Below are 9,458 nucleotides of genomic sequence, written 5' to 3'. Positions count from 1 at the left end.
GTTTGTTTGTTTTTCGAGACAGGGTTTCTCTGTAGCTTTGGTGCCTCTTGAGTTGGTTTTTAAGGAATCTTGTCACAGTATTTGGCATATCGACCCTCGTTCTATTAAAGCTTTGAATTTTCCTTGTTGGCTGCAAGTGTTCATGTTCTTGTATAATAAGTGTGGGCCCCTAACAGCTGCTGGCCTTTTCACCTAGAATTATTGTTAGGAGAATCCCTAAGTACCTCCAAGACGTCACCCAGTAATATTTAAAGCAGTGGATTACACACCACACTCAGATGTACACACAAATACACACACATATCTTTTTATGATCGTGGGGATTGAAGCTAGGGCCTTGTGTATACTAGGTAAATACTCCAAAACTGAACCAAGCCATGGCCCTATTACTAATAAATGTACAAGGTAGGTCTACTATCTATCTCTTCTTATCTAAAGACTAAGTCCTCCTGGCCCATGGTCAACAGGAAGAAGCAGAAGCATTAGTCATTTCTGTTGTCACTTGGAGAAAGCATTGCTTTCTTTCCTCTAAGGCTCTTTATTTATATATTCCCCCAAAGTGCCAGAGGAACCCAGAAATGGCCCTCTGGTGAGACAAGAAACCCAAACCTCTTGATGGTTGCCATGAAAGCAATAAGGACTTCTGCCTTGTAGCCTGGGAGACCTGAGTGACTTTCAGCCATCAGAATTAAAGAAGGGATCAACTCAAAGACGGATTAAACTGCCCCCAGCCCTGCAACCAGATGGCTTGTGTTCTGTTGTGAGAGCTGCTCTTGGTGCAGTGATGAACTCTACCAGTTTGTGTCTGAAGTCAATCAAGACAGCTTTTCCACAATTTCCCACAGTTAAAAGTGGCCTTGACCCCTCCTCCCCCGTCAACACCTGAAGCAGGTGGGAGAAATGGCCCTGAGGTTGTAGTAGCTGGAAAGCTGCCCTTGCGGTCTACCAGCTGCAACTTTCAGGAAGTTACACCTCGCTAGGCAGCACAACAGAGCCAATCCTATTGGTGGAGGTGTGGGTGAGCTCGCTCTGAAGTAGTGAGCTCGGGAGAGCTGTCCCGTTACTCAACTGTAGCATGGGTGTGAGAGAAATGCCCACCCACTTCCCATCTGTGATTTCCTTGGGGAGTTTGGTCCTGAAGACCCAGGGTTGCAGGATCTTAGCAACACAGACAACGATGGGATGTCTAGGGAGAGTCCCAGTGCGGGCTCAGTGTTGATGGTGTAGCAGAGACCAAGGGCCTCGATTGATGATTTCCTGGCATGAGCACCTACGTGTAAAAATGTGTGGATAAAGGGGTTTACTATGTGACTCACTGTGTCACACTGCAGCTTCCATGACGAGATTCTCCCGTTCTTCCTCCCCTCTCTTTATTCTCTAAATTTTGTTTTGTTTTATCTCTGGGGGGTAGAGGGAGATGGGGAGATTGGGAGACATAATGTAAAAAACACAAAGAACAAATAAAAAGAAAGTTTTTAAAAAGTGGCATTAGCTGGGCAGTGGTGGCACACGCCTTTAATCCCAGCACTTGGCAGGCAGAAAGAGGCAGGCTGATCTCTGTGAGTTCGAGGCCAGCCTGGTCTACAAGAGTTCCAGGACAGACTCCAAACTTATAGAGAAACAAACAAACAAAAAAGTGGCATTGATGCTGGAGAGATGGTTCAATAGTTCACAACTGTTATACATGCAGACAAAAAACAATCAATGTACATAAAAATAAGTAAAATTTTAAAAGTGATACTTGCATTGGGTGGTGATGGCATACACCTTTAATCCCAGCACTCAGGGAGCAGAGGCAAATAGATCTCCATGAGTTCAAGATTAGCCTAGTCAACAGAGTGAATTCCAGGCAGTAAAGACTACACAGAGAAACCATGTCTCAAAACAACACAAACAAACAAACAAAAAATGAAGAGGAGAATGGGTAGGCATGGACTTTGGGTACTTGGTAGGAACTGGGTTATACATGCTTTTGCCCATCCTCTGGGTTGGTGCTTTGAAAATCCTAATGGGAATTTTCTGGGGGAGCTGTAAATTCTTCCTCTGTAGTAGCAACACATGGGAATGACTGTGGGCTGATGATTATGCAGTAACAGATGGAAAAGCTCTGGAAGTTAATCTGTGAGCATCTTCAAAGACACAGATGAAGAAGAAAAAAATGAAGAAAAAGAAAAGAAAAAGAAGAGAAGAAAAAGAAAAAAGGAAAAAAGAAAAGAAGAGAAAAGGGAAAAAATGAAAAAAAAAAAAAGACACAGATGCTAGAAAAAGTCCCAGTTTCCGGTTTCTGTAGAGCAGAAGAGGGGGGGGGGGCGGATCCTCAGGTATTCCATGACTGCAATTTGAAGGCCGTTTCATGGTATGAGTTGCAGGGTGCAAGACTTTAGAGCCTCTAATGACTTGGCGAACAGATGAAGTTCCTGGCACCAAGGCCGGAGAGAGTCAGGCACACAGCCAATGTCAGAGCAAAGGCCTCATCCATTCACCTAGACACAGGCAGAACCGATCCACCTGCCAAAAGTAGAGTCCTGCGGCCCTTGCCCTCCAAACCCAAGTCCTTTTCAGATTCAGGTCGGCTTCTCCCCAGAGACTCCACGGATACTGTTTGCAGCGAGCAACCAGGCTTTGTGTTTCAGGACTCAGAGGCCCCTGAATGTGCTCTTTGTCACACTCTATGCAGCCAGGGAGAGCCAGAGTTCAAGGATCCAGAGGAAAAGCTGAAACGTGAGAGTCTGGCTTTGTGTTTAGGGTTATTTTTAGGACAGCGATAAAGGTTATGAATCTCTAGGGGTAACAGATAGAGTCAGGCTGTGCTCGGCCAATGAAAGAACCCAGGACAGCTCCCAGGGAGGGACTTGGGAATCGGTGTCACGAGGTTTCTGGGCTTAGTGATTGGAGACACAGAGGCTGAAGTGGGCAGTGAGAAAGGATCCAGAGAATAGGACCACACATTGCCGCAAGACACAAGGAGGATCCAGAGGGAAGTTGAAATTAAAAGAGGGACCCTAACATCCAAACTGCAGAGAGAGTAGCAGTCAGGATCCTTTCAGATGCATGATGCATCGAAACACACAAGCTTATGGGTTAGGAAGATGGTTAAGGGCACTGGCTGCTCTTCCAAAGGATCAACATGGCAGCTATAGCTGTCTGTAACTCCAGTTCCAAGGAATCCAGTACCCTCATACAGACATACATGCAGGCAAAACCACCAATACACATGAAATAGATGGTTAACACACACACACACACACACACACACACACACACACACACACAGAGTCAATGGAGCTGGAGATGTGAGAAGGGAACCTACTCTCAAGACTAAGAGACATCTGCGTGTTTGATGCCCGTTGAGAACAGCTGAAGTCACCTGCCAACTCTGAATCTGTTTCAGAAAACCCAGGGACCAACACAAATGGAATGCTGTCCCCAGTGGGTCACTAGCTGTTGCTGCACCTCCTCCTCACAGCTGACATCCGGTCTTGGACGATGTGATGAGCATCCGCAACTCCCCAGGGGCCTGGACTCTGTAAGACGGAAGAAATGGTTGCGATACAGACTATCCAGTTGAGTTCGATCCAGTTTGATCTTCAAAGACTCAAAAATGGCATATACTGGAAACTCTTACACCCGGCGGCAGTCCCAGCCACTCATATTCTTCTCAGAGACAGCTACGGCGGACTATGGCGACGGTGTGCTAGCTGGTTTCCTATCAGCTTGACGTAGGTGTTAGTCATCTAAGTGAAGGGAACCTCAATTGAGAAAATGCCTCCAGAAGCTCAGGCTGTAGGCAAACAAGCCTGTAGGGCATTTTCTTAGTGATCAGTGGGTCAGTCCATTGTAGCTAGGGCCACCCCTGGGCGAGTGGTCTGGGGTCTATAAGAAAGCAGGCTGAGCAAACTATGGATAGCAAACCAGTAAACAGGGCTTCTCCATGGCCTCTGCATCAGCTCCTGCCTTCAGATTCCTGCCTTGTTTGAGTTCCTGTCCTGACTTCCTTCAATGACGGATTACAATATGGAAGTCAAATAAACCCTTTCTCCCCCAATTTGTTTTTGGTCATGATGTTATAGTATAGCAATAGTAACCCAAATAAGTTAAATGGGCCTTATGATTTGAATAAAAATGGTCCTCATAGGCCCATTGGGGGGGGGGTTGCAATATTAGGAGGTGTGGCCTTGCTGGAGTCGGTGTGTCCCTCGGGAATGGGCTTTGAGGTCTCAGAAGCTCAAGCCTGGCAAATGTGTCACTCTCTCTTCCTGCTGCCTGCAGATCCAGATGTAGAACTCTCAGCTACCCCCAGTACCATGTCTGCCTGCCACAATGATAATGAACTAAAATTCTAAACTGTAATCAAATGTTTAAATCAAAAGGCTTAATCAAATGTTTTCCTTTATAAGAGTTGTTTATAGCAGGGCGATGGTGGTGCACATCTTTAATCCCAGCACTCGGGAGGAAGAGCAGGCGGATCTCTGTGAGTTCGAGACCAGCCTGGTGTACAAGAGCTAGTTCCAGGACAGGCTCCAAAGCTACAGAGAAGCCCAGTCTCGAAAAACCAAAACCAAACCAAACCAAGACAAAACAAGAGTTACTGTAGTCATGGTGTCTCTTCACAGCAACACAAAGAAACCTTGTCCTGAAAAACAAAACAAAACCAAAAGAAAAAAGAAAGAAAGAAAGAAAAGAAAAAAAAGAAAGAACCCTCAACTGAGACACTTCCTTCGCAAAGTCATTGACCCATGACAAACAGGCACATCTCCTAGTTATATAGAAAGGCATATCACATGCCCTGCTCTGCGTGTGATTTTTACCATGGTCATGAGACAACAGCTTGTACCTCTGTGCACAGCGCTTCAGTGCGTCTATACTCTACAGAACTGCAGATCTCCTCATGGGTATTCCAGAGTCTGCTTTCCAGTTCTCAGTGAGGGGCACGGGGTGTGTGCAATCCTAATCATAGTTCATACTGTTTGCCTGATCACTGCCCCGCCTGACCCCTTTTCACACGGCAAGAGTTTAGATCATTCTTGTCCGTTTTTATACATGCAGTGTTCATCTCAAGAAAAGGACTCCCTACGGGCTGGAGAGATGGCTCAGCAGTCAAGACCAGTGTTCTTTCAGAGGACTTGGGTTCTGTTTCCAACACACACATGGTAGCCCACAACCACCCATGACTCCAGTTCCAGGGGACTGAGTGCACTCTCCTGTCCTCCAGGGCACCAGGTGTGCACATAGTGCACATACACACATGCAGGTAAAACACTCATGCACATAAAATAAAAAAATAAAAAATAAATTTTAAAAAATTAGAAAGCATCGATTCCCTGGATGAAAAAGCATATAAATGTATAATTTTCTTGCGTGCCTAGGAGTTAAGCTCAGTCCCATTCAGCCAGTATTCTACATTTGATCTACTCCCGACTTCAGTATAGGAACTTAAAACACTCAAACTGCCCTCCAAAGAGGCCATCTCCACTTCGGCACACATCCGTAATGTTTGAAGGGATCTGTTTTCCTTAGCTCTCTTGACAGAGAAGAGGACCAGACTTTTAAATCTGCCAGATGTGGGAGCTCAGGCTGTCTCAGCATCGGTGGGCAGCAGCGAGGGGACAGCCCTTATACTGACGTGAGCTCCATAGTGAGAGCAAAATGGGTTGGGACTGGTGGTGCACACCTTTATTCCCAGCACTTGAAGGCAGAGGCAGTTGTGTCTCTGAGAGAGACTTCAAGGAGAAGTCAAGGCCAGCCTGTTCTACAGATAGAGTTCCAGGTCAGCCAGGACCTGAAACCTCAGGACACTGAGACCTCACATACACACCAAAACCAAAAATAAAACAACAAACAAAAACAAGCCAGGACCATGGCTCAGCAAGTACAGGATTGGCTGCCCAAACCTGATGATCCCCATAACATATTGGGAAAGGAGAGAACTCCAGGAGGTTGCCTTCTGACGGTATATATACCATGGCATGCACACCCCCCAACACTCTCACACCCTGTATCTCTGTCTCCTTTTGTGCACATACACAACAACAACAACAATAATAAATAAAAATTAAAATCCTTGTGAATCTTGGATAGTTATAAAATGGCTTAATGTGTGTTTTGTTTGTTCGAGTGAAGAGAAGATTAGTATTTTAGTTTTATTAGTCACGTGGTACTGGCACATACCTCTAATCCTAGCACTTGGGAGGCAGAGGCAGGCTGAAGATCTCAGTCTTGTCTTAAAACCCTGTCTCAAAAAAAAAGGTTTTATTGTTGTTTTAATATTTCTTTCTCTTTTTCAATTTTTTTTTTTTAACAGGGTCTCCCTACGTAGCTGTAGCTGACCTGGAACTTGCTTTATAGGCCAGGCTGGCCTTGAACTCCCAGAGATCGGCTTGCTTCTACCTTCAAATGCTGTACTCAAAGGCATGCACCACTAACCCGGCTTTTACTTATTGTGCATGCCAGCATGCACTGTATGCTCCCAGGTTGCCATGAGAACGATGGATACCCTGGAACTGGAGTTACGGACTGTTGTTAGCTAGTCATGTGGGTATTGAGAATGGAAACTCGTCCTCTGGACGAGCATCCAGAGCTCCTAACCGCTGAGCCATTTCTCCAGCCCCCTCATCTCTTTTAAAACTCGAGAGTGAAGGATTGGGAGCGTGTGCAACTCCCCTGGCCACATTTGGTGTTGGTAGTACCACGCTTCAGTGTTGGTAGTCGTCCACTCTTGCTCTTGCCGTTCAAAGCACCCAGCTCTCTTCCCCAAGTCCTGGCATCACCATAGTGGACCCGGGCTCTGGGTCAAAACTAGAGTTTTTCTTACCTGGAAGATCAGCTTTCAAATACAAACTGATTCTGATCATCAGAAGCACCTCAGTGTGTTTTTAGCACAGATCTCAGTTCAGGTCCAGTGATCCAGTGATCCCTTTCAAGAATCCCTTGAATGAAAGCCAAGGTTTTCACAATATTTAAAAAGACCCTGGTGGCTGCTACTTTTCCCTCTCTCTTTTCTCTTCCCACCTCCTCCCTGTGAATCTTTTTTTTTTCTCAAAGATTTACTTACTATGTAATAGTGTCTTGTCTGCATGCATGCCTGCAGGCCAGGGTGCCAGATCTCAGTACAGATGGTTGTGAGCCACCATGTGGTTGCTGGGAATTGAACTCAGGACCTCTGGAAGAGCAGCCGTGCTCTTAACCTTTGGGCCATCTCTCTAGCCCCTCCCTGTGTATCTTATAACATCTGTTTGTTTATTTGTTCATTTGTAATACTGTGGGTGGACCCTAAGGCCTCATGCATGCTAGGCTAACACTCTGTTGCGCCCCAGCCTGGCCCTAATTTGCCGTTCTTTATATCTCTCACGGCACCATGCATCATCTGATATGCTATATTTTACCTATTTATGGCTCTCTACTCTCACAAGACCACATAGCCCACAAGGGCAGGGATTTTGGCCTAGTTTGTTGTTGTTAATGTTGTTACTGCTTGGTCATCAGGCCCAGGACAGCAAACGGCATTAAGAGGAATGAACCAGACATACACATAGCTCTCACCATTTTGCTCACACTTTGCAAAAATAGTAACAGTAACTTTCTTGATAATATTTCACTGTATCCCCGTAGACAGGTAGCACGTGTTCTTTATTTGACAAGTATGGCAAGGCTGGAAGACAGTCTAGATTTCCTCTTTTTTTTGTTCTTTTCTTGAGTCAGGCTTTACCTGGTCTGGCCTGGAGCTCACTGCAATCCTTTCTACTCACCCTCCTAATTACTGACTCGTGAGGATAAATCATCACACCCCGTGTTTTCCTCTTTTTGGTACAGGGATCTTTCGAGAGAGCAGAGCCTGGGAAGCTGTGGCACATGGGTCACATTTTGGCCCTTCATTCTTTTTGTAAATCAAGTTTTTTTTGTTGTTGTTGTTTTTATCTTGTTTTGTTTTTGTTTTTCGAGACTGGATTTCTCTGTGCATCCCTGGCTGTCCTGTAAACTTACTTACCCTGTAAACCAGGCTGACCTCGAACTCACAGAGATCTACTCTGGGAACTTACAGAGAATTTACTATTCTGGGATTCAATGCATGCGCCGGTCAATTAAGTTTTATTGGCACACAGCTACATTTATTTGTGACATATTTGTGACTGCTCTAAGTCACTCTAGCAAGTTGGGTAGCTGTGATAAACACAACATGGACCACAAGGCTAAAATATTTACTTACTCTCTGGCCCTTTACAATAGAGTTCTCTCTCTGCCGGGGCAGCTCCTTCCACCTGTGATCCATACAGAGGTTCCTGGTACTCTTCAGGGTATCCACCTCATCAAAATAAATTCCATACTAATATCACTATGCTGATGCTGAGAATGATGATCCAGAAGCAGTGGTAGGTGCAGGAGTTTCCTGTAGCTACCAGAACAAATGACCACAGATGACCCTGGGGCTTAAGCAGCAGAAATTCATTCTTTCTTCTTCTCTGTTTGTTGAGATAGGGTTACAGTGTGTGTCCCTGGTTGTCCTGGAACTCACTGTGTAGACCAGGTTAACCTCAAATTCACAGAGCTCCTATCCACCAGCATCCGCCCTCGCCTCTGGGACGAAAGGTGCTTACCACCATACCTAGCTAGAAAGCCATCCTTACAGTTCTGGAATCCAGAAGCCAAAGTGTAGAAGGGCTGGAGCTCCCTCCAGAGGCCCCAGGAAGTAATTCTGCCTTTTGCTTCTGCATGGTGGCTCAGAGTATTTCTTTGAGACTTCCTCACTCCAATATATTTCCTTTTCCCCACCCCTCTCTTTGTTCGTTTAGATGGTCTCATACTATCATCTAGGCTGACCTGGAACTCATAGCAATCCTCCTGCCTCAACTTCCCCAGATGGTGATATTACAGGCATGAGCTACGTCTGGTCTTAAATCTGTCTTCATGCTTGGGTCCTTTTCTCTTCTGTGTCATCTTTTAATCTATCTCCTGAGCCTTGCTGTTGGGTCTAGGAGTCTCTCAGCAATCCAGGATGCTCTTGAGAGACAAGATTCTTGTGAAGTAGAAGCAGAAGGACCAGAAGTTCAAAGTCATCCTCAGCTACAGAGTGGGTTTGAGGCCAGGCTGGGCTGTCTGAGACTTTGTCTCCTTAAAAAATTAAACAAAGCACACATGCTGGAGAGATGACTCATTGGTTAAAAGCACTTGTCAATCTCCCAGAAGAGTTCAGTCCCTAGCACCTATGTCAGATGCTTACAACTACCTGCAGCTCCAGCCCCAAAGAACCCAACGCCCTGTTCTGGCCTCTGCAGGCACCCACGTATGTGGTACACCTTCACACAAACACACAGCTGTACAAATAAAAAAATAAATCTTTGGGCTGGAGAGATGGCTCAGTGGTTAAGAGCATTGCTTGCTCTTCCAAAGGTCCTGAGTTCAATTCCCGGGAACCACATGGTGGCTCACAACCATCTGTAAAAGAGGTCTGGTGCCCTCTTCTG

Source organism: Microtus ochrogaster, chromosome 4 (assembly GCF_000317375.1).
Source record: "Microtus ochrogaster isolate Prairie Vole_2 chromosome 4, MicOch1.0, whole genome shotgun sequence".
Classification (NCBI taxonomy): domain Eukaryota; kingdom Metazoa; phylum Chordata; class Mammalia; order Rodentia; family Cricetidae; genus Microtus; species Microtus ochrogaster.
Note: the sequence above shows the minus strand (reverse complement) of the source record.